Source organism: Macrotis lagotis, chromosome 2 (assembly GCF_037893015.1).
Source record: "Macrotis lagotis isolate mMagLag1 chromosome 2, bilby.v1.9.chrom.fasta, whole genome shotgun sequence".
In the NCBI taxonomy this organism is placed as follows: Eukaryota; Metazoa; Chordata; class Mammalia; order Peramelemorphia; family Peramelidae; genus Macrotis; species Macrotis lagotis.
This window is the reverse complement of record NC_133659.1, coordinates 104,172,018-104,197,639: the sequence shown is the minus strand read 5'-3', so window position 1 is coordinate 104,197,639 and position 25,622 is coordinate 104,172,018. Positions and strand designations below refer to the sequence as shown.

Below are 25,622 nucleotides of genomic sequence, written 5' to 3'. Positions count from 1 at the left end.
TATAAATTTTTAATATTTCTTTGACAGGCAGAGATATCCATCTGAAACAAGCATGGGAGGTTCTGCTCTGACTTTATCAAAAACTCATTAAGTATAAGGTCTTGGGAAAGTACTGGGCCAAAGAATATGAGGAGGGAAGGGGAGAGGGGGAAGGTGGTGATAGAAACTTGTTTGCATATTCCCCAGAATTCCTTTTTTTGGCTCAGTTCAGAGCAGTGACAGCCAAGTTTTTGTCTGGGCATCGATGTCACTTTCTCCCCCATCACCCACGCCCAGCATCAGCAGGCAAGTCTAGGCTAAACTTGGCTCATTGTAAACATTCTGCTCCATGTGTTTTCCAGAGAGAATGAAACAGAAGGGACTTAGACTCCTAGACTAAGACTTGGGTGACACTTTAGGAGATATCAAATCAACCTTTTTCTTCACCTTCCCCATCCCCCAAGAGTAGAATCTCCTCTTTATATAATTATTAGACTGTAAGTTCCTTGAGGATAGGGAATGTTTTTGCCTTTCTTTGCATCCTCAGCTCTTAGTACAATGCTCCACACTTTGTTGACTTGATTTGCCTACCTCTCCTGCTGGATGGTCATTTGACTTCTATTCCAACACTTCCAGTAATGTGGAAGGAACTTGTTAATTTGTGAGGCATTAATTTGTAATAACCCAACCTTTTTATAGCTGGCCCTGTCGATTGGACAATTCTTTCCTATACTTAGCTAAAATCTATTTCACTGTAATGTCTGTTTTCTGGAGTTACACAGAATTAGTGGGATCCCCTTTCCATGTGTCAGTCCTTCAGATATTTAAAGGCAGCTTTCTCATCTCTACTTAATTCTTCTCTTTCCCAAACTGAACAAATATCTTCAATTTCTTCAGTTTTTTTTCTTATACACCATGATTTCCAGCTCCCTCATTCTGGTCTCTTTTCTCTGGATTTACTTTAGTTTAGGGACAACAAAATGTTAAAATATAATGCTTATAATTGATCACACCTTCCAGATGTGATGTATTAGTGTACATTATCACCTCCCTTGGTCTGGACATTATAGACTTAAAATTAAATTTTTTTTGTCAATTTTTATTTGTTGTTATTGTTGCTTGGTTGCTGTCGATCATAACCAACTCTTAGTGACCCCATTTGGGGTTTTCTTGGCAAAGCCTACTGGAGTGCTTGGTTTGCCATGTCCTTTTCCAACTCATTTTATAGATGAGGAAACTGAGTCAAACAGACCTGCCTAAGGTCACCCAGCTAGAAAGTATCTAAGTATCTAAGTAGAAAGTATCTAAGATCAGATTTGACCTCAGGAAGATGAGTCTTCCTGACTTCAGATCCGATTCTCTATCTACTTCACTACCTAATTAGCCCCTAGGTCATATTTAGTTGAAGTCAACTGAAATCTTCTAGCTCTTAGTCATATGAACAGCTGTCCCTTACTAGCTCTAAATTCTCAGGTAAGTCACTTAACTACCCCTGGGCCTCATTTTCTTCCTTTGTCAAATGAGGTTGAGTTAGGTTACCTCTAAGGTCCCTTTGGGATCCGGAACCAAGATGCTATTTATTTACTCATCTGTCTACCCTATCCTGTGATTTTGTTGATGTGTCCTACTCTTACTATGGAAACTTCCTCTACTTAGAGAACTAAAAAGTTGTTTAGGACCCTTGGAGGTAAGAGCCTTGTCATAGCCACACAGTGTTTATAACAGGTAGAACTGGAACCTAAATCTTCCTAACTCCAAACCTGACCCCTATAAGTAATGCTACAGTATCTTTAATTTATTTATTCACAATTATACAAGACTTTAGATTTTTCTCCCCATTAAATTTGATTGATTCCATCTTAGTTTTACAATTCCTCTAATCTTTTTTTCTTTAATTTTTTTAAGGCAATAGAGTTAAGTGACTTGCCCAAGGTCACACAGGCAATTATTGTCTGAGGTTGAATTTGAAGGCAGGTCCTCCTCACTTGGGTCAATGTTCTATCAAGTTCTTCTAATTTTGATTTTGTCATCGAGCAACCTTTTTAGTCTTCTGTCACCTGCAGGTATATAAACATGCTTTTTGTGTCATCATCCAAGTCCATATCAAAAACACCAACTTAGAGACAAAAGAACTGAGACTGCAATTCAGGCTCTGATAGTTCATATCTGTATGACCTTGGTAAAATCATTAAACTCTGGGCCTCGTTTTCCTCATTTGTAAAATTAGAGGGTTTAACTGGTTGCTCTTTACAAGGACAACATCCTCCAGTCTTCATTAGAGAGTTTTCTTTGAGTCATCAATCAATAAGCATTTATTGTTGTTGTTCAATCATATCTGACTCTTCAAGATATCACTTTTGGGGGTTTTCTTGGCAAAGATACCAGACTGATTTGCCATTTCCTTTTCCAGTTCACTTTACAGATGAAGAAACTGAGGCAAACGGGGTTAAGTGTCTTGCCCAGGGTCACACAGCTAGTAAGTGTTTGAGACTGGATTTGAACTTATGAAGATAAGAAACCCAGTGCTATATCTACTGTGTTACCTAGCTGCTCCAAAAATTTATCAGTTACCTAATGAATGTCAGGCCCTGGGCTAAATACTATAGGCACAAGGACCAAAGGAAGACCTCCCCTGATTTTTAAAGATCAGTCAATTAATTAGTTAAATTTTGGAGGCAATGTGCTTAAGTGACTTGCCCAAGCTCACACAGCTGAGTAAGTGTCTGAGGTTGGATTTGAATTTAGGTCTTCCTGACTCTGGAACCAGGACCCATGTTCTCTAATTATCTCACCATCTAGCTGCCCTGTTTCTGACCTTTAAAAATTGATCTGTGGAAGAGAACACCAACTTCTGATCATCACTTAAGTCTGTTCCCAGGACTCCTTTTATGCTGGGGTTCAATCTTACTTTAGACAGTGGCTCCATCTTAGGGTGAAGAAGAGTAGTAAGAAGAGTGTCATCTAAAAAGAACTTCTATGATGTGAATAGAAAGAACAAAAGATGAAACCAATGTTTTTAATTACACTAACCAACCTTGGTCCTGGATGAAACCAATGTTGTATAATTACACTAACCAACCTTGGTCCTGGAGAAGAGATGAGAATATATATACTGTCAGGGTCACTTAATGTACTGCTTGGTTTTGTGGAGCAGCTTCTTTTCTTTTCCTTTATAAAGTTTCTTTCTTGGTTTTAGTATATACATAGACATACATACTATATAACGTATATATATATATATATATATATATATATATATATATATATTTCAATCAATAAACATTTATTAAGCAACAACTATATGCCAGAACTGTGCTCATCATTACAAGAAATCTTTCCTGATTTTTCCAACTGTTTAGGTCTTCCTCCCCTAATTACCTGTTACTTAACTGTCTTTTAAAAAAGCATTTATTGTGTATTTGCTTATGTATACATATGTTTCCCAAGGCAGAATATAAGCACCTTAGAAAGCAGGGATTATTTCTTTAAGTGTTTAATAAATGCTTGTTGATTACTTGATAAGAGTTGATCTCTGAGAAACTCTGAGAGTCTCATTCTTCCAACTAAATTTTAATTTTAATTTTTTGGAAGTGGTCATTCTTGGGGCTTCTTTTCATCTCTCTTAACTAATCTCAATAACTGAATGGGCATTGTCTCAGTCAAATTGTGACCTGGGAAAGACCTAGTTTTTGAAAGGCTAAGGTCTTCCATTGCATCCAGGGTCATCTCCGGTTTTCTTGATCTATATCTGGCCAGAGGACCCAGATGACTCTGGAGGAGAAAGCGAGGCTGGTGACTTGGCATGGTATTCTCCTCCACTCAAATCCAATTCCCTTGCATGTCATGGCATCACATCCCAGATGTCATGGTCTTCCAGAATGAAGGACAAACATCACATTCATCATCATCATCATCATCATCATCATCATCATCATCATCATCATCATTGTCATCATCTGATGTTCAGCACTGAGAATATAAAAGGTCAAAAGATAATTTCTGTCCTCAGAATGCTTACAATCTAATGGAGGAGAGAACATATAAAAACAAATATATTAAAAGTAATCTCTATACAGGATAAATGGGAAGCAATTAACAGAGGGAAGGCACTAGAATTAAGAGAAATAGGGAAAATTTTCCTGTAAGGCAGGATTTTAGGTGGAACCTAAAGAAGCCAAGGAAGTCAGAAGTACTCCTTTCTTTTCTATTTGTCTTTTTCTTCTTTGGTACATGGGATGACTTGCTAGTTATGAGGGAAAGTGCTATATTCAAAAATCAAGGTGATATAAAACCAAAATACATTAATAAAATTAAAAATAGCAATAACACAGCAAATTGGAAAGAACACTGGACTGTGGGGTCAAGAGATCTGGATTCTAGTCCTCAATCTGTGATAAATATTGCCCAAGGGAAATCTTGTGGCAAGTAACTTTATCTCTATGTATCTTTTTTTAATCTGTAAATTTTTTTTTAATAGAATAGCTCCAAACTCTTATTTTCTAGCTTTAAAATATTATGATTTGATGTCCCTGGTATGAAAATTTCTCTGCCAGCCATGGTTCCCTTCTGTCAAAGACTTACAGAATCACGTGCTATGCAAGCTGGACATCCCTTCATGCAGTCTGTGGCCCAGAGGGACAGGGTCTGTTTGACTTTTATGAGTCACCAGGGTCTGAATTTGGAGCCGAAAGACTATTAGACATTTCCTCTTTTCCTTCTTTCTGGGGGCAGGAGCTTGGGTGGCTCCTACTGGATATTTACCAGCCTTTCTTGCTCTGGTGGTGGGACAGTTATTTTTGCTATCTCTGGCACTGGCTCCTCTCCCAGAGCTGTGATCTGCTGCTGGAGAAAAACAGTCAATGCTGCAGCCCGACCAACCCTTGCAGTTGCTGTTTCTATTTCTCCTTGATGTTCCTCTTGCTCATATTTACCTCCCACTATTCTGGATCCTGCTGTTTCTTTCTTCTAATATCTCTATAAAGGTGGCAGTATTCTGAAGGCATCATCCTCCCACTCACTTCCCATCTCTTAATCCCCCACAGAGACACAGGGCTACCCCCACCCATAATCCCAGGGGAAGAGTTTCCCTTTCCCATTCCATATATCTATATCTATCTCTTTATTCATATCTATTATGTATGTATGTATATGTGTATATAGGATATACATATGCCATGTATACTAGATAGATATAAGATACACACATATAACACTCACATGGAATATATATATATATATACACACATATACAGGACACTTATATTTACATAGATATCCTAGATGCATGTACATTTACATGTACATATTTAGCATGTATATGTCTATGTCTGTAGACACATATACATCTCTATATCAAACATGCTACTCCACTTTGGCACTAGAAAGAAAGTTAGCCATATACATATAGGATACACATAGAGGGTATATAAAAATATAAACATACTGCACACAACATACATATATACATGAAAACACATATATGTATTGGATTGTGTGTGTATGTATATTTGTAGATACATACACATATCTACAAATAACAAATATCCCATTTTGGTACTAGAAAGAGAAATAACTGGATACGCATAAGATATACATATGAGATCCATATATAGAGAGAATTTATTTGATAGATATAGGACACACACATATATGTATATGTGTGAATATGTGACACATGTCTCTATTTGTAGATACACATATCTACATATATCAAGTACTCCATTCCATTTTGTCACTAGAAAAAGAAATAGACACCTATTGGATATATATGACACACATAAAGGCTATATATAAGAATATAAAATAGATATGGGGTACACATATATAATACATACATTTACACATACATATACACAATATATGTATAATGGATGTGAGTATATCTGTAGACATCTACACATATCTACATATATCAAACACACCACTCCACATCACCAGACAGAGAAATAGCTAGACATGTATGGGATATATAGGGCATATGCATAGGCTATATATATAGGGCACAAATATAGGTTTTAGATGATAAAGAGATAGAGATAGAATATACAGACATAACATACATACACACTATATCTATGTATATATATATATTTATGATGTAGTCTGTCTATTTGTAGACACACATATCTACATATATAAAACACCCCACTCCACTTTGGCATTAGAAAGAGAAAGAGTTAGACATGTATAGAATATTTAGGGGAGAGAGAGAGGAGAAAGATATATAGGATATACAAACATACCTATATACTATATCTATACATACATATATACATATACATATATATATATATATATATATATGATGTGGGTGTCTCTATCTGCAGACACCTACACATATCTACATATATTAAACATCCCACTCCACTTTGGCACTAGAAAGAGAAGTAGCTAGGTCCCTGAGGTCCCTGGCCTCTGCCATCCTCAATTCTGTTTTCTCTGAGTAAGACTGTTGCTCTGATAAGGGCAGGAGTTTAGGCTGGTCCTGGGAGCACTACTACCCTCTGCCCAGGGCTCTTTCTGTCCTGCACTCCCTCCTAGCTACCAGCTGGGACCCTAAGAGCCTCTCTGCAGTGGGCACGTTTATTGGCGCTTCAGCTGGTTGATTGACTCTAATGCCTGCGAACATTATTTACCCCAACAGCCGCCTCTCAGACAGGCGTTAATTGCAGGCAGAAGAGAGACAATAATTACAGGATAATGGGTGGCTTTTGTGTGAGTCTATCTCCCCCCTACCATGTCAGCAAACACTGTGGGTTTGTTTCCTAACATCCTTCTCCCTGCTGGGTGGCTGCTGCTCCCCCCTCCCCCCTCCCCACCATCCTTAGCCGGGTCCCTTTCCCCCCAGCAGGGAACTCTTTCATCCTTTCTGCTCTTGCTTGGGACCTTGCCTGCATTCCCTAGGGGACAATAGATTATGTTAGAATCTTGAGGATGCTGCCTCCTCCAGTCCCCTTGAGTTCAGGATTACTGAGGGTTCAAGGGGATGTCTGGGTCATTATTGTTTTAATTTCACGCTTAATCATCTTTGCCTACAAAGAAGTCAATTAAAAGGAGACTAGTTATTTTTATGGTTCCATATTTCTCACCATTTTTTTTGCTTCAGTTGCCATGGAGATATTTTTTAACAACATTGCCATGAGTGTATCCATGCTTCTGATGGATTTTTTTCATTGTGTTGTTTCTGTCTCCCAATCCCACTTTGCCCAGAGGTGCAATGGGAGAAACATTTCTTAAGCATAGTCAATGTAGTTATCATTTTTCATAGGATTGTTGTATGCAAAACTGTTTATATGCTATGTATTGTGTAGCCATTTCTCTACTATTGGACATTTGGATGATTTCTAGTTTTTCCACTTTATGAGTCACACTGTTTGCTATAGGTATCTTTATGTAAATTGCTTTTTCTCTCCACTTTGTTGGTTAGTTCCTTATGTTATCAATCCAATCTGTCCTATGGGTGGAGAGAAAGTGAATTGGAGCTTGGAGGTTGGGAAGATTGGGAGACTTTTACCTGATAATCTTACTCTCCTGACTTCTCCCTACTTCTCACCTCCAGGCTCACGCACATACCTTTGGCATGTTGGGGAGGAGATTTGTCTTTGAAAATTGCCAATGGGATAGTATTTCTTGAATATTACCAGAACTAGTCTTAGGTGTGACCAGATCCTGCCATCTCCTTTCTCCTTCCCCTCTGTTAGAAAAAGCCTGTTATTACCCCATGTTTTAGACTTGACTAGAAAGTCAGGTCTAAAAGAAATGGAACAAAATGAGACATCCATAGACTATCCCACATATAACAACAACAACAATAACAAACAAATCCCAACAAATACAGCCCAGTTCAGGAAAATGCAATCTTCCTTGGCTCTAGATGGAGAGTGGTCAGAAAAATATGTTAACCCTCTCAGTAATGGGACAACTGAATGAGGGTGCTGACTCCTTATACACCTAATCCTTGGGAAGCTGTCTATAGCTTGAATTCTAGTCCTTGGGACCCGTTGAGTTTCAGCGACAGATTCCCTGCCTTTTTAGGGAAAAGTTAGCTCAGTCAGATGACAGAAACTTTAGTTCCTATCATATCTATCTCTGACTGCCCAAGCCTCAAAGCTTATCTGAGGTGCCATCTCTGCCTTGAAGTCTTTCTTGATTCTCCTTAATCTGAAATGAGATCCATGCTCTAAGTTCATTTAGAAGTAAGCAATTTTTTGCATCCACTTTCTGGCAGTACCAAATATATTTCTTTGTCTTAGAGTTATCTATGTATTTATCTTTCCTCTTCTAGGCTTTAAACTAAGTGAAAAGGTAGTGGTTCCACTCTTTATTTTTGTATAAAACATGAATTCAATCTTAGACCTTCATAGAAACACAGTATTCAGAACAAAGGAGGTCCTGCTTCTCTTTGTCTTGAATATATTAGACTGTTGTGGCCAGTTCTAGGAACTGCATTTTAGGAGGGATAATGACTAGCCAGTGAATGACCAGAGAGAGGTAATTAGGATGGGGAAGAAATCTGAAATCCTGTCATGGGATGAATAATGGAAGGACCTGGGGATGCTCAGTCCTAAGAAGAGAAATATTGGGGTATATGTGTGGGGGGGAATAGATGGAAATTTTGTCTTCAAGCATTTGAAGAGCTGTTATACAAAAGCAGGATTAGACCAGCTATTTGACTCCTAGGGGACAGAATTAGGACCAATGGATGGAAACCATAAAAAGGGATGTTTTAGCTTGATGTTCGGAAGAATTTTCAACCAACTTTCAACCAGATGTGATTCCAGGGAGAACTGGACTGCCTCTGCCTGTCAGGATAATGAATTCTCTGATTCTGTGTTTAGATAGATTTGTTGTTGTTCAGTTATTTTCAGTCATATCCAACTCTTCTTCTGACCCCAATTGGAGTTTTCTTGGGAAAGATACTGAAGTGGTTTGCCATTTTCTTTTCCGGCTTATTTTACAGATGAGGAAACTGAGACAAGCAGGGTTAAGGGCCTTGCCCAGGGTCACATGGCCATATTTGAACTCAGCTGTTCCTGATACCAGGCCCTGCATTTGTATCCACTGTATCATCTACTTGCCCTGTGGGTAAAGTTTAAATGTCCACTTTTTTAGTTTACTGTAGGAGAGACTCATGCTTTCTGTAAGGAATCAGAAAATCCTTTTGTAATCCTTTCCAACTGATTATATCATTCCATATCTCTCCAAGGCTTAAGCAGGATTTCTAGTATTTAATGTACTTAATAAATGCTTGAAATACTAATACTAATAATGCCAAATATTTATATAGAACCTAAGGCAGCTAGGTAGAACCAACTCTGAGCAAGTCACTTAACCATTTTCTGCCTCAGTTTTCTCATTTATAAAATGAGCTGGAGAAGGAAATGGCAAACCACTCTAGGATCCTTGCCAAAGAAACCTCAAATGGGGTCAGGTAGAGTCAGACACAACTGAAAGTCTCATCAACAAGTTATTACCTTGCTTAGTCAACAAACATTATTAAGGATTAACTATGGGCCAACTATTGTGTGTGCTAAACCAGTCTGTCTTCCCCTGGGCACGGTGGGGAGACCCCCTATCTTCCTCTCCAATCTGAACTCAGCCAGGTAGTTTTCCAGATACACAGACAGCTCTCTGTCTCTCTAAGTGGACCAGAAGATTTCCAGCCTTTGACCTTAAACATTTCTGTGTATTTCTTTGTAAATTAGTTCTGATAGCCAGTTAGTTTTGTTTTCCCTTGCACCATCCCCTTCTTTTCCTCCCTGACCCCTTCCTTTTTACCTCAATACATTCTAGCTTTCTTGATCTATCCAGGAAAGCCCAGAGTCTCTTAGTTAGGTCTGGATCTCCTGCCTCCTTGTTTTTTTTTTTTTTTTTACCTTTTTTTTTTTTTTTAAGGTTTTTGCAAGGCAATGGGGTTAAGTGTCTTGCCTAAAGCCACACAGCTAGGTAATCTTTAAGTGTCTGAGACCAGATTTGAACCCAGGTACTCCTGACTCCAAGGCCGGTGCTTTATGCACTACGCCACCTAGCCGCCCCCTGCCTCCTTGTTTTAACACCCTCCCAAGGTTGGTTCTGCATGAAGTCCCTTCCCATCCCCCCAGCCTGAAGAAGCTTGCATCCTTGCCTGGCTACCAATCTATAGTGGTGAACTGCCAACTTCAAAGGAGGTAGGAATTCTCATTAATGTTTCCTTTCTTCAGATTGAAAAGCTTGAGAAACTGAAGAGAGAAAGATGAGCTTCTTTGGAATTCTTTAGGGCTACTGGGCTCCTCCCCTCTTTCTCTTCACTTTTCTGGTCCTGTAGGCGAGGACTATGGATGGAGAACTTCGGATGGATCACTGGCATGTAAAACAGAAAGCCTCCCACCAGGCACGCTTTGTCCAAGGATCTTAAAGGGAGCTCAATCTGGCCCAGCTTGCTCTCATCTGTCACCCCCAGCGCAGTGCCTGCTGGGACGAAGGATTTTTGTTTTTGTTTTTTCCTCATCTCAGATGATGGCCAATGTTTGTGATCTTGCTCCTGGGCATAGCCTAGGATGCCTGTTTTTGTCGAGTTGTCTCGGATGGGGTGGGGAAGTCATATGAGGTATCCCTGAGGATTGACACACATACATGATACATATGTACATGCACCCCAGTATAATGGGATTCATATATAAAGAGAGACAGCTGGGTTCTAGTCCTATCAACTACTGCATTAAATTTCCTGGGCCTGGGGACTGGACATATGGGTTTTATTGCTCTAGGGAATTCCAAATTCTCTTTACCAAATACAGATAAGCAGTTTTTGTGCAACTTATATGAATTGTCTAGAGCAGAGATATAAAACATACCACATATGTGCCAGAACCAGATTCAAATGAAATTGGGAAATATTTAACAAAATTAATAAAAATGTAATCAAACAAAGATAGCATATTTTTAAACTAAGTCAATATAGAGCCCATTAGGGATCCTTATGTACATATTGAGGGATCTCTTTTCTGTTTGAGTTTGAGCCTACTGGTTAAAAGCCCTGAGAAATTAAATAACCTCTTATTAAGAAAGAAAAAAAGAAAAAAATACTTGATAAAGTTTGTGAACAGAGTCACATAATTGATTTAAGTCTGAGGTCAGAATTGAACCTAGGTCTTCCTAACTTCAGTTCCAGAACTCTATCCACTGCATCCGAGAAGCTAGGTGGAACAGTGGATAGTACTCTAGGAGGATGTGAGTTTAAATCTGATCTCAGACACTAGTTGTTGGACCCTGGGCAGGTCACTTGACTCTGCCTCAGTTTTCTTAACTGTAAAGGAAATGGTCAAGCACTCCAGTATCTATGCAAAGAAAACCTCAAATGTAGTCATAAAGAGTTGGAAACAACTGCAATGACTGAACAACAAAAAATCCAGGATATGTTGAAGGAGGAAATGGCCATGTGGTATGGTGGAAAGATAACTTGGGAGTCAGGAGTCAGAATTCTAGTCCCAATACTGCTGCAATTAACTGTGTGACTTTGCCATTGTTAATTTACTTTTCTGGGTCTCAGTTTCTTCATCTGTAAAATGGAGGACAGGGGGAAAGAAAATTAAGTGATCTCCAAAGATTCTTCAAGTTCTGATTTTCTATGATTTTTAAGTAAAAAATGTTAATTTATTTACATCCCTCTCTTATCCCTGCCCCACTCTTTGTCCTCTCCTTGATCATCTGACATCCTTTCTGCAGTTCAGGGAACTCATGAAATGAGAACAGGGGTAGGTGGAAATAACATGTCTCTGTGTATCTGCCTTCTCCCAGGGTCACTTTTGTCCCTGCTGGGAAAGGCTGGCATCCTGTCTCTGGCACCACAAGTCCCAGAGCAGGGGCTGCTTGGCTTTCCCCTTCCATGTCCAGTTCCCCTCAATCCAATTGCCTTGGAAAATAGCAGGAAGCCCAAAACAGCTGCCTAGAGTGACCTCACTCATTTGGATTTGTTTGAAGTGGGTGGTGGTGGGGGGAAGTTCTTCAGGTTTTCTAGGATGCCCATTCCCTTAATCCTGAGCCCTTTTAGCAGATCCTCCCTCTTCTGGAGAAGAGAATGGGGCACTAGCTCAGGGGATCTGTCCTTAGCAGCCAAAGATTTACTGAGTTTGACCATCCAGATGGGCAGAGTCCCAAACTAAATACTCTCTTCCTGGGCCTTTCTGTCTCCTATCCCTTCTCAGCCCGGGTTGGAATGAATATTACAGAGACAGATGATTAACTTCAGGGAAGCTGAGAAAAGAGAAAAAAGAACAGAGGAAAGGGTCTGCTTCCAGGAGGGACTGATCTTGTCAAGGCTTTCTCTAATGAGTCCATTCTCATGGATTCATGATATATTAGTGGTCTGGCTCCCAGTTTGCATTGCTCCTTCCCCAGGCTGTCTGTGTTTGGGGAATGTAATTGCCAAGGGTCAGATGTGACTATACACCCCATTCCCTCTTTTTAAAGCATCCCTCTCTATAATTTTTAACCTCTATCTACTGGTATTTTCATTACTGACTACAAACACCCCCTAGTCTCCTCTCTCCTTGAAAAAAAAAAAACCTTCCCTAGACTCTACATCCCCTCAAACTATCATAATGCATCTCTCTTCCACAGGACGCATGTGACCCCTCACCTGTCCCTGTACCTTTTACATGGAATGTCCTCCAGTGTTGAAATGCCCTCCTTCATCCCCTTGAGTTCTTAGAATCCCTTCTTTTCTTTGAAACACAGCTCAAAAACCACTTTCTATAGGAAGCTTGTCCTGATCCCCTTGCTGCCTTCACCCCAAATAATTTACTTATTTTACATCCATATAAATGTGTATTATTATTTTCCTGTAGAGAATGTAAACATTTTCAAGTTTTTGGACATTGATAATGCAGGAATATGTTTTGCTTGACCATATTTGTTGTGAAAGTTTTGTTTTTCAGTAGTGGAGAGGGTGGGAGAGAGATTAATTTTTGTTAACTGAAAAAAGTTAATTTTTAAAAGTGTGAAATGGTTTAAAAATGAAAGAATGTAAGTTGGGGACTTTTGTCTTGGAATTTTTATTGCCTCAGACATAGATAATTAATAAATGATGAATTGATGACTTGTGAAGCCAGTTTTTCAATTGATTTCTTTTGGCAGTTGGAGGTAGGGAGTGGGAAGAGGATTAGAAAAGACAATCTTGTTCTTCAGTCACATCCAACTCTTCATGGCCCCATTTGAGATTTTCTTTGAAAAGATATTGGAGTGATTTTCATTGACTTTTCCAGCTTTTTAAAAATTTTATTTATATAAGGCAATGGGGTTAAATGACTTGCCCAAGGTCACACAACTAGGCAATTATTAAGTGATGGAGGTCCAATTTGAACTCAGGTCCTCCTGACTCCAGGCCTGAAACTCTATCCACTTAGTCACCTATATGCCCAATTTATTGGCATAAGGTATGGAAATTCCCTCTACTAATAATTCAAGTCGGCATTGGCTTTGTAACAGACTTACAGAATTGTCTCAGGACACTGAAAACTTAAATCCGGGGGCATAGAAACCTAGACCTAGGGTTGAAAGGGATCTCATGACCCATATAGTCTGACCCCACTCATTTTACAGATGGGGAAATGTTGGGATCAAGGGAAAGTTAAATGACTTGCTCCATCACAACCATTATATGTGTGTGGCAGGTCTTGAAGTCAGCTCTTCCTGACTCTTTTTACTATGCCATACTTTCTCTCTTCTAAATCTTAAATTTCCAAATAAATAGGTGATATTAATTAGCACTATGATCTTTCCTCAGTTCTCATCCTCTTATAGCATTTGAAACTGATGATCATCTCTTTAGAGCAGGTGTGACCCACCCACAGCCTGCAGGCCACCTGCAGTCCTCAAAGTCATACTTTATTACATTTTATTATCTCATTGCTAATATGGGTTACACTGTAGTCATAAATAAATATCAAATTCTATATGTAGCCCATGACAAGTTTTTATTGGACGATGTTGCCCAGAAGAGTTAAAAGTTTGGATGTCCATGGCTTTGAGTCCTCCTGATAGTCCCTCCTTCTGTACCTGGAAGGCCACTGTTCTAGCCTCCTGCCATTTTGATGATCTTTCTCAGGTACCCTTCACTGGTTCAGAGGATCAGAAGACAATAGAACTTATTTTTTTTTAAATATTGGATTTTGTTAAGATGTAACAGACGCTTTCAAACAACCCTCTTACAAAGTACATTTCCCAAAGAAGGTGGGGGGAGGGAAAGAGTCATCTAGTGCATTGTAAACAGAAAGGAGAGAGGTCTCCTTTAACATAGATATGTTCCCAACATTGACCTTGGCATTTGAAGAGTTTGGTGGCCTCTGTTTACATTGTATTTTCTCTGTGTATTTTGTTCTTTTGGCTCTGATTTCTTCACTCAGTAGCATTTCACCCAAGTCTTTCCATGTTTCTCTGAATTCTTCATAGTTATCATTTCTTAAGGAGCAGTAATATTCCATTGCATGCATATGTCATAATTTCTTTAAACAACTCCCCAATTATTCGGTATAGGGTTTGTTTCTAGCTCTTTGTTATGATCCTTTTTGTCCTTATGGGTCTTTTTCTGTTAACCTCCTTGGGGTAGATCCCTAATAGTGGAATTTCTGGGTTAAAGGTCATGAATAGTCCAGTAATTTTTCTTGCATAATTCTTAATTATTTTCCAGGAGAATTAAACCACTTCACTTCTTCACCTGCAATGAATTGTGGTCTGTCTTCCCACATCTCCAACGATGAGTTTTCTTATTTTTTAAAATTTTCAGTGATTTTACTTTTTGTCATTTAGGGTTGTTTTAAGTCTCTAAATATTTCAAGGTGTTACTTGATAGAATTTTTATTTCTTCGTTTTGATCATGGAATTTAAAAAAATAAACTCCTTTTGTTTTCTTGACAAGGATACTGAAGTAGTTTGCTATATCCTTTTCCAGACCATTTTACAGATGAGGAATTGTGGCAAACAGATTTAAGTGACTTGTCCAGGGTTACAGTTGTGTCTATGGCCAGATTTGAATTCATGAAGATGAATCTTACTGACTCCAAACCCTTTCTTAAGTGTTCTCCTATGTGTCAAATACTAAATAATATATCATTCATTCTCAGAACAACCCTAAGAGGCAAGTATTATTATAATCCTCATTTTACAATTGAGGGAATTGAGGCAAACAGAGTTTGGAAGGAACCTCAAACATCATCTTGTTCAGAGTCCTTATTTTACAGATGAGAAAAATGGAGGCCTGGAGGAGTCAGTGATTTGCAAGGTCACAGAGATGTGATGCAGATCCAGGCTTTGTGGTTCTATATCCACAGCTAGATTCACTTCATTAATTCATATTCTTCCTTCTGCCCTCAAGAAGGAGCCTGTCTTCTACATCTTTGTTCTCAGACTTTCAGGGAGGCAGTAAGCTCTGGATAGAGTGTTGCCTTGGAGTAAGGAAGACAAACAACTTTGAATTCTGCCTTAAACACTTACTAGCTATGAGACTCTGGGCAAGTAACTTAACCTCTCTACCTCAGTTTTCTCATCTGTAAAATGGGGATTAAAAATGACACTTTTCTTAGAGGATTATTGTGAGACTCACATTAGATAATATATGCATTTATATAGATTTTAAAGGTCTAAATAAATGCTTGCTACTATTATTATTGTTGTCAGATAGTATCATTATTGGATTTTTTAGTCAAAGGATCTGGCAGATTGAAACATACTATTTTTCACTTTATTTTTTGTGGGGGGGGTTTGGTTTGTGTTTTCTTTCACAACATGACTAATATGGAAATATGATTTGCATGACTACATATATATAACCTGTATCAAATTATTTACAAACTCAGGGAGGGAGAAGAGAATTTGGAATGACTTTTTTTTTACAAAATTATGTTAAAATTATTTTTATATCTAATTGGGGGAAAAGAAAATATTATTTATATCCATCCATAGATCCATCTGTCTGTCTGTAGATCTGTCTATCTATCTATCTATCTATCTATCTATCTATCTATCTATCTATATCCTGCTGACTTCAAAGGGGTCCTTATACTATTAATGCAATGTTTTTGTTGTTGTTGTGTCATTTTTCAGTCATGTCTGACTCTTCATGATCCATTTGGGATTTTCTTGGCAAAGATAGAGAAGTTGCCATTTCCTTTTTACAGATGAGGAAACTGAGGTAAATGAGGTTAAGTGACTTGCATAGTTAGTCTGAAATTCAACTCAGGAAAATGATTCTTACTGACTTCAGCTCTAGTAAACCTATCTACTGTACCACTTGACTGTTCCCAATATACAATATTTAATTTGATTTCTCCCTTGATTTTAAATTTCAGATTTCTACCTGCTTGCTGGACATCTCTAGCATGTCTCCCTGAAACTTCAAATACAATTTCAAAATAAGATTCTCCTGCACATTTGCCATTCTTCCTGGTTTCCTGTTTGTTTAAAGCACCACAGTTCTACCAGCTGTCTAGATTAGAAATCTGACTACCATTTTTGAGCTTTCTTTCTGTCTTACTCTCACTCTCACTCTCTCATATCTCAATATCTATCATGGAGTCTTTCTAATCTTTGCATTAACCGAATCTCAGTTTCCATACCTGTAAAATAGAGATGACTAAATAAAAAGCATTTTTTAGGCACCAGTCATGTACCAAGAGCAGCATCTGTTGGAGTAGTGAGTAGAAAACTGGTCTTAAATTCAAGGGGACCTAGATTTAAGTCTTCCTTTTTGCCCAAACTGGCAGTGGGATCACTTAGCCTCTCAGTGCCCAAGGAACTCTCTAATATGATGGATGGCAGAGGAAGGTGCTAATCTGCTTTGTTAGAGGGAGTTTCCTTACCTGGAAGTTCTCTTTAATGAATGAAATTACAGGACCTAGTCCTATCCTTATGCACTAAGCACTAGGAAAACAAATATAAAAGCCAAGGTATGTTTTGAGGAGGAAAGAAGGAAAGGAGGCAGGAAAGAAGGAAGGAGGAAGAAATAAAGGAAAAAAGGAAAGGAAGAGACTGACAAATCGTTTTCTGTGGGGGTGGGTGGGGGAGGGAAGTAAGATGGGGGAAAATTGTAAAACTCAAAATAAATAAAATCTTTAATAAAAAAACGAAAGGAGGAAAGGAAAAGGAGGAAGGCAAGAAGGATGGAAAGATAAGAAAGGAAGGAAGGGAAGGAAGGAAAAGAAGGAAGGAAGGAAGGAAGGAAAGGAAGGAGAGACAGAGAAGGAAGAAAGGAAGGCAGGGAGGGAGGGCAGAAGGAAACTAGGAAGCCAAGAAGCAAGGAAGCAGGTATTTTTTGATCCTTACAACCACCCTGAAAGATAGGTGCTAATATTGTCCTCATTTCACATTTGAGAAAACTGAGGCAAACAGAAGTTAAGGACCAAGGTCACACAGCTAGTAAATGTCTGAGGCTGGGTTTGGACTCATCTTCCTGAGTCCAGGCAGTGCCCTATCAGCTGGACCACCTGGCTGCCTTTAGGCCCAAATGAGAATTGAAAACTATGAAGGATTGTAAAAGGCTTTGTAAATGTAAGGTATTGTTGTTGGTCCTTTGTTCTTGAAAAGGACCATAACATCAGGGGTAGATGCCATGACAAACACACAAACTGGATTGGGGGGGTAGGGGTGCTCTGCTGAGTCACCATCCTCACTTTCTCCTCCAGAGCCATCTGGGTCCAGTGCCCAGATATGGCTCAAAATGCCTCAAGATGTCTCTGGATGCAGAAGGGGGCTTTGGCCTTTTTGAGCTCATATCTTTCTCAGGTGTTTTTAGGATTAGGACTAAGGGCCATTGGATTCTTCAGTTCTAGTCCTCATTCTATGGAGATATCTTAAAAGAGATGGTCATAGTATAGTGGAATGGATATTTCAGAAGACCTGGGTCCAACACCAGTTGGGATCTTGAGCAAATCACTTCATGTCTTTATGATCTTGGCATTCTCTTCTATAACATGAAGGAACTGGGCTCTGTGATCCCCAAGCTAATGTCCAGTTCAAAATCCTACCACCCCTTTTGTGCCAGTTTCTTTCTGGGAGAAAGGAAAGGGAAGGAAAAGGAGAGAAGAGGAAGAGTGGTGGAGATGGGGCCTACAAGGCTGAGGTGGGAGGTGAGGAATGTGGCATGGCAGCCCTTGTCTCTCTTACCCTTGCTGAGCCTGAGGGTTGAAGAAACTAGAGTAGATACACAAACTCCTGGTCCCAGAGCCAGATCTCCCTTCCTGACAGGACCCCTCTATGACCCGAAGCCTGCTTCTGTTTATGCAGCCGGTTTGAATTTTCCTCCAGTGTTAGATGATTGAGGGGGAGGAACTTGGGGAGACCTCTGGCTGTCCTGGGCGTGGTGCCCAGGTCCTGGGGGCTTGTGTGGTTCATTCTTTGAGTTGGTGTGTGGCTCACATATCCCTGCACTTCAGAGCTTAACAGAAACCTCTACTAGGTGTGGCCTGTAGCCCCTATTTACTGTAATGACATCTCTGGTTTTATGGGGGTGGTGTTTTTTATTTTCTTCCCAGAGAAGTCAAAGCCTTTTTACTTCCATAGATGGGTCCATCATTCTGGTGAGCTAGAGAGGGATGCTTGGATTATTTCTATTTATTTTATTGGTGGGGAGGCTTATAGAGGTCCCAGAAGCCATGTTCATCAGAAGATGTCCACCAACTCTTTCATTTAATAGATGAGAAACTGAGACCAAGAGGGATTTAAAAATCAGAAAGGTGGTAAGTTTTGAGATTTGAACAGGGAATGGGAGAAGATTTGAACTCAGGTCATCTTAGTTCAGAGGTCAGGTTCTGTTGTACCACCCAGAGAATAGCACTAGCTCTAACATTACTTAGTACCTCCTTTACCTTATTCTCAGGAAGCTACATTTTATATTTCAAGCCAACTGTCATTTTATTAGACTCTTCGATGTTGATGAGCTGTCATGTTATCTAGTCCAATCCACTCTTTAGACAGATAACAAATAACTGTACAGTAGACCTTGAAGGGGATCTCAGAAGTCATTGAGTTCAACCCCCTCATTTTATAGATTAGGGACCTGACACCCTGGGTGACAAATTTATTTGTCTAAGGTCTATGCAGAGCAAAGAGCAGAGTTGAACTTTTCAGGTTCTTGGTCTCCAGACCCAAGTTTGCCACACTTAAAAACTCACATTTCTCTAGCCCTCTAAAGTTAACAAGTCATTTTCCTTGCAACAGTCCTGTGAAGTAGGGAAAACCAGTATTGCTATTCTCATCATACAGATGTATGTAACCTGTAATCTGGCCCAGGAGTCACTTGAGTCCTATGGGTGTTAGGGAGCAGAAGCAGGGTAGAGTTCAAGGAGCAGAAATACTTTTACCATCCTTGTGACTGCTCAGCGTGGACATGAATATGGAAAAAGCTCTTATGACTTTTTAAAAGAGCATTAACCCTTTTTCTCCTACCCCATAACCCAAGAGGGCTGGCCAGGGGCAGGGATACTCTTGGCTTCTCTGATTGGTTATTTGGTGCCAAAGTCGAGCCCCGCCCTGCCTGCTCTTAGGAACACCATCCCTCAGTAGCCAGGTGGATTATTACACTTGTCTTTTCCTGGAGCAGGCTGCAGGGCTGGGGAAAAGGGGATTAAGTTGAATGTGAGGTGTGTCTGCCAAGCGACCTGTGCTGTAGTTCACCCTGGCAGGTAAGGAAGCACTGTAGTCTCTGAAAGTTTGGAGGTCCCTGAAGGCTTGGTAACAGTCTGGTTTGTGGGGAATGGGGAGGAGAGGAGACCTTGTTGACTAATGAGATGATACCATTCATGTACTGCTGGCCTTCCAATGCCATCAAGCTTGTGGGCCACTTCCTCTCCCAACTCCCCCAACTTCTTTCCCTCCCTTTGATGTCTGTCTTCTCCTCTTTAATTTCTGTTTCTTTTTTCTTTATTTATGTCTTCTCCTCTTTGACTTCTGTCTCTTCTTCCTTTATTTCTATCTTCTCTTGATTTGTCTCTTCCCCCTTTATTTCTCTTCTCCTTTTTTATTTCTGTCTCTTCCTCCCTTTCCACCTCTCTCCTTCTGATTTCTTACTTCCTTTTTTCTTTTCTTTCTTTTGTTTTCTCTTCTTTCTCTCCTCTCTCTCTTTTGCTCTCTTCTTTTTCCTCTCTTGAAATTTTTCTCCCCCTTCCCATCACTCCCCTCCAGATCTCTCTGCCCTTTCCTTCCCTACGTCTCTGCATCCATCCCCTCCTTCAGAGCCACTCTCTCCCTGGCACCCTGCCTGGCCTTCTCTCTTCTCCCATGAAGCTTGGTGATTGGGAACACCAGGAAGCAGTAGGCAGCACTAGGCTGAGGACGGTCCAGGGAGGGTGTGGTCCAGATTGACTGGAACTGTTTGCCCAAGGTGGAGCTGGCTTCTGTGTGAGTCCCTGGGAAGGGGACAGAGACGTTTGTATGAGACCTCCTGACACCTTGTACCCTTGTTGCCATATCTCTTTGCCTACTGGGACAGAAATGCAGCAGGTAGGGCTCCGAGGTCCAGAGAGGGCTTCTGGAAATTTAGCTGCTCTTTCCTCTAACCCTGATTTGTTAAACATCAGGTCCACTAGCTCAGGTTTTCCTGACTACATATCCAACTCTCCTTCGATTCATTACAAAGTACCCATCTGAGGAGAAAGTTGGGGCTGAGGTGACTTGCTTCTTCACCTTGAGGGCCCCCAGCAGAAAATTTGATTTTACCCAAGGCTGTTTAGCTCATTCTCATGGAACAATCAACTGACATGACATTCACTCCTATGTTATCTGGTAGGCAACTTTTATTGGGAAGTAGTATGTTGTAGTGGAAAGAACAATGGACTGGGGCTTGGGACCTGGGTTCCAGGCCAGATATGCCAACAGTTATCTGTATAACAGTAATAATAATAATAATAGCTGACATTTACATAGCTTATGTGCAATACCCTAGCTGAGCACTTTATTATTATCTCATTGGAGGCTCCCATTAATCATGGGAGGTAGGTGTCATTAGTATTCTTATTTTACAGATGAGAAGTTAAGTGACTTGTCCAAGGTCACATAGCTAATAAGTATCTGAAGTCAAATTTGAACTCAGGTCTTCCTGACTTCACCCTCAATGCTCTTTTCTCTGTGCCAAACTATTTGAACTCTTTTTGCTTCTGTTTTCTTATCTGTCAAATGAGAATACTACAATATTTGCTCTGTCTAACCCACACAGATAATGTAGAGATCAGCATATAAGAGGGAGATAACATAGGAGTGAATGTTATGTCAGTTGGTTGTTCCAGGGGAATGGGTTAAACAGCCTTGGATACAATCAAATTTTCTGCTGGGGGCTCTCAATATAAAGAAACAAGTCACCTCAGCCCCAACTTTCTCTTCAGATGGGTACTTTGTAAATTATCGAGGGAGAGTTGGATGTGGAGTCAGAAAAACCTGAATTTGGTTCCTGCCTCAGATACTTTACCAGTGTGACCTTGGGCAAGTTATTTGACCACTCTCCGTCTCAGTTTCTCATCTGTAAAGATGGAGGTTCATTGTAAGAATTAAATGTGAGGTATATATATATATAATGAGGTTATATGTATGTATATAATTAAATTAGATTTATATATGTGTATATGCATGGATATATTTTATATATACATACATATTAGATCTGTACATATATATATATTTATATATCACTTTGTAAACCTTAAATCACTATGTAAGCATTCTCTCTTTTTATTCTGATTAAATTTAATACACTCTATCCCCATTTCTTTTCATTTGGGGGATAGGTGGTCGGACACTAGAAACTGTGTGGTTCTGTAAGGGACTGCCTTAGGCTGAGGTGTAGAAGGGGAAGGAACCAGATTCTTCTCTTAATTAACCCAGGGGATCCTTGCCTTGGATTTAGAAATTCCTCTACCTTGAAATCTTTAAATCAGGTTAATGAAAAATCATTTTCTCTAACTTGATGCCTCTAAGCCCCAAATTCTTCTGCTTTATGGTATTGCCCTTAGTCATCATACTGAGATATCAGGGCACTGATGTCCAGTTCCTCTCTTTTTCCTTTACCTGTTACTACACATTCTAGAACACAAATGGAATTCTAGGGATTTTTAAAAAATTTTTTTTAAGCTTTTTTATATATAAGGCTGTTTGATCCAGAATGGCAATTTTCTCTCCAGAATCCTTACCACCAATTGGACATTGGCTTTAGTTCTGGATGAAAAATTAAAGACTCACCTCAGCAACTCAAAAAGTCTCTGGGTCAATGGGGCTATTCTTACCAACCCTTTCAACATAATCACCATCTAAATAACAGCCCACTCACTCTTATATAAGCACAGGCCAACTGGGTAGTTACCAGAGTATAGGAACAGAAGATTTAGAAGATTTGAGACATCTTTCTAGTCTAGGGAGAGATTTCAGGAGGTCTGTGAACTTGGATAGGATATTAAAAAAACAAATCTTTATTTTTCCCTAATCTTTTGGTTTCCCTTCTAGACCCATATGTTTTATTTTATGCATTGAAAATGAGGAGTTCATAGATTTTACCTAGCACAGTTGCCAAAGAGGACTTGATACAAAAAAAGGTTAACACTCCTCCTCCCTCCCTCTCCCTCTGCCATTTTACAGATGAGGCTGAGACCTAGACAATAGAAGTGACTTGCCTCAGGTCCCATCTTTAGTAAGTGGTGATGCTCAGGGTCCCTGATATAAAATTCAATTGTAGTATACTACAATATAATATTGTAGGCATCAGATGTCATGGAAAAAAGGAAGGGATAAAGATTTATATAATACCAGGGCAGCTAGGTGGCACAGTGGATAGAGCACTGGCCCTGGAGCCAGGAGGACTGAATTCTGGCCTCAGACACTTAATAATTACTTAGCTGTGTGACCTTGGGCAAGCCACTTAACCCCATTGCCTTTAAAAAAATTTACATAAAAGCAACTATAAACCAAGTACTGAGTTGTGAGTTTTTCATTTGATCCTCAACATAATCCTGCGAAGTAGATACTATTATCTTGCTTACTTTACAGATGAAGAAATTGAGACTGAGAGTGGTTAAGTGATTTGTCCAGGGTCACATAGGTAATAAATGTCCAAGACACAATTAGAATCTTATCTTTCTGACTTCAGGCTTACCCATGGCTCTATCCACTTCACCACCAGCTCTCTCTTCTGTAGACAGATACATAACCCCAAAGATATAATAGGATCCCATTACATAGGTTATAAATACCTTTAATTTTCATCCCACTTGCCTAAGAGGGTAGTTAAGTGCATACCTAAAGGCCTTAGGGGAATCCTGCATCGTTATGTGTGTGTGTGTGTGTGTGTGTGTGTGTGTGTGTGTGTTTGTGTGTGTGTGTGTGTGTGTATGTGTGTGTGTGAGAGAGAGAGAGAGACAGACAGAGAGACAGAAAGAGAGACAGAGAGACAGAAACAGAGACTAGTAGAGGAGAGAACAAGTTTCTACCTATTTGCCTGGCCTGCCCTCTTCCCCTCCTCTTCATGTCTATATAGTAATAATTACAGGATCTAATTGTCCAATTACAATGTGATATAATTGAGACCCTATTCCTTTCATCCTGGAGTCAATGAGCCTTATTGGTTTAGAGGAGTTGTTTGCTCTGGGTGGAATCCCCTATCATTACACAGTATTGGAGTTTCTGAGTGCACCAATTAATAGAGACATTTTGAGACAAGTCCCCTTCCTTTCTGAACCTATTCCTTGAGTTGGATACAATGACTTCCTTAGCTTGTTGGAAGATGCTTTCTGAATATCAATCTACTCAATTCTTAATTTTCTGTGTTAATGACAGGTAAAAACACTCCAAGATGAAATGATTGTCAGTCAGCTAATAAACAGTCTTCTATGTACTAGTTCTCATGCTAAGTAGTGGGGGAGATAAGAAAGATCAAAAGACAGACCCTGAATTCAAGGGAGCTCACAGTCTAATGGGGAAGACAATCTGCAACCAACTTTGTGCAATCAATCTACCTACAGGATGGAAGTTAAGGAGCCTATGAGGCATGGGAGATAGGAACTGGAACATAATCAGGGAAGACCATGGAAGAAGTGGCATTTGAGTTGTTTCAAGGGTGGAGAAGAAAATGGCAAGTCACTTTAGAAAACCCCAAATGAAGTCACAGAGTCAGACCAGACTGAAACAACTCCACAACAATCAACATTAATTCAATAGTAAGGGAGGGAGAACATTCCAGGTATAGGAAACAGTGTTTGCAAAGACTTAGAGGCAAAGAGTATGGCTGGGACAAGTAGTATCATTGGGAGCACTTCCACAGTTAGCCAAACTAGCTTCCACAAAACCTGGTTATCCCCTTTCTACTTGCCCCTGACCTACTCTAGGTTTAATATGCTGTTGTTAGAACTCACCCACACCCAGTGGTGCTGCAGGGGAAAAGTCTGCTTATAATTAAAGATAATGGCATTGTTTCCTGTGAGTCTTAGTCAATAAAGGGTTCCAGCCAGCAGTCCTCATTCATGATCTCCCTTGGTTTGGGACTTTGTTGTCCAGAAAGGATTTGTTTGAGGTTATAGTGGAAGTTTCAGGTCTAGCAAAGAAGAAGATAGAATAGGACATGAGTCGTTCTGATTTTTTAACCTCTTCTTAGAAATGGACTTCTTAGAATTGCCTCAGATTGGCTTTGAGTTATTTTTCTTGTATTTTTCCACCCTGGATTGCCTGTGCCCTTGAGGAGGATCCATGAAGTCTCACGTTGATAGAGCCAGGTGTACTCTGGTCCTCGGGAGCCTGAGGTATCTCCAGGCCTGTCCCAGCTTCTGGCCCCATCTGTCTCTGTGGATCAGAGATAGGAATCTGCAATTAAGCAATTAGGCCTATCAACCTGCCCCCATAGAGGAAGAGGTCTGCTCAGGACCTGTCAGTAAAGTATGGGACTCTGAGAACTTCTATTTGGGAAACATCTCATACTAGGTCTACTAAATGGAACCTGGGATTTCAAGGGCAGAATGGAAGCCCTAGATCAGAGATTCTTTACTTTTTGTGTGTGTGTGTCTGCTACATACTCCTTTGGAAGCCAGTATAATATTGTTATTATTATTATGCATTTTCTCCAATTATTTAAAAATATTACTGAGAAGGTCAAGAAGACCTGAGTCCTGGCCTCAGACGCTTAATAATTAACTAGCTGTGTGATCTTGGGCAAGTCACTTAACCCCATTGCCTTTAAAAAAAATTACATAAAAGCTACTATAAACCAAGTACTGAGTTGTGAGTTTTTCATTTGATCCTCAACATAACCCTGTGAAGTAGGTACTATTATCTTGTTCACTTTACAGATGAAGAAATTGAGACTGAGAGTGGTTAAGTGATTTGCCTTCTCAGTATATATTATTAAATAATTGGAGAAAATGCTAGATTTCAATTAGATGTTAGTGGAAAATAGAGATGATTTTTTCCCCCATTCAAATACACAGGTGACAGGTTAAGAACTCCCGCCAGAGAAGAGAGAAGATCACGGAGAAAGAAGAGGGGTTGGTCAGGGCTTTGTATGAATCTCTAATTCTCCTTTCTTGCACAATTTCCCAGTGTGGAGTATTGTTGTTGTTCAACCAGACATAACCCAAGGCTTCATCTTGTATGAACAGTTGCTTGCATTGCTTCCTTCTTCATTAGAATCTGAATTTTTTAGGACC

General features: G+C 39.7%; 1 protein-coding gene across 10 annotated transcripts in view; it reads left to right on the top strand.

Annotated features, from left to right (window-relative positions):
• The window catches only part of PLEKHA6 (pleckstrin homology domain containing A6), a 220,861-nt gene that overhangs the window by 67,566 nt on the left and 127,673 nt on the right, over nt 1-25,622 (top strand). For 2 of the 10 annotated variants that reach the window (XM_074222450.1, XM_074222448.1), the window contains exon 1: nt 17,192-19,631. The exons of the other annotated variants lie outside the window; for them this stretch is intronic. The gene's annotated coding sequence lies outside the window, so the exon portion shown is untranslated. Of the gene's footprint in view, nt 1-17,191; nt 19,632-25,622 lie in introns of those variants that run through there. 10 annotated transcript variants of the gene reach the window in all.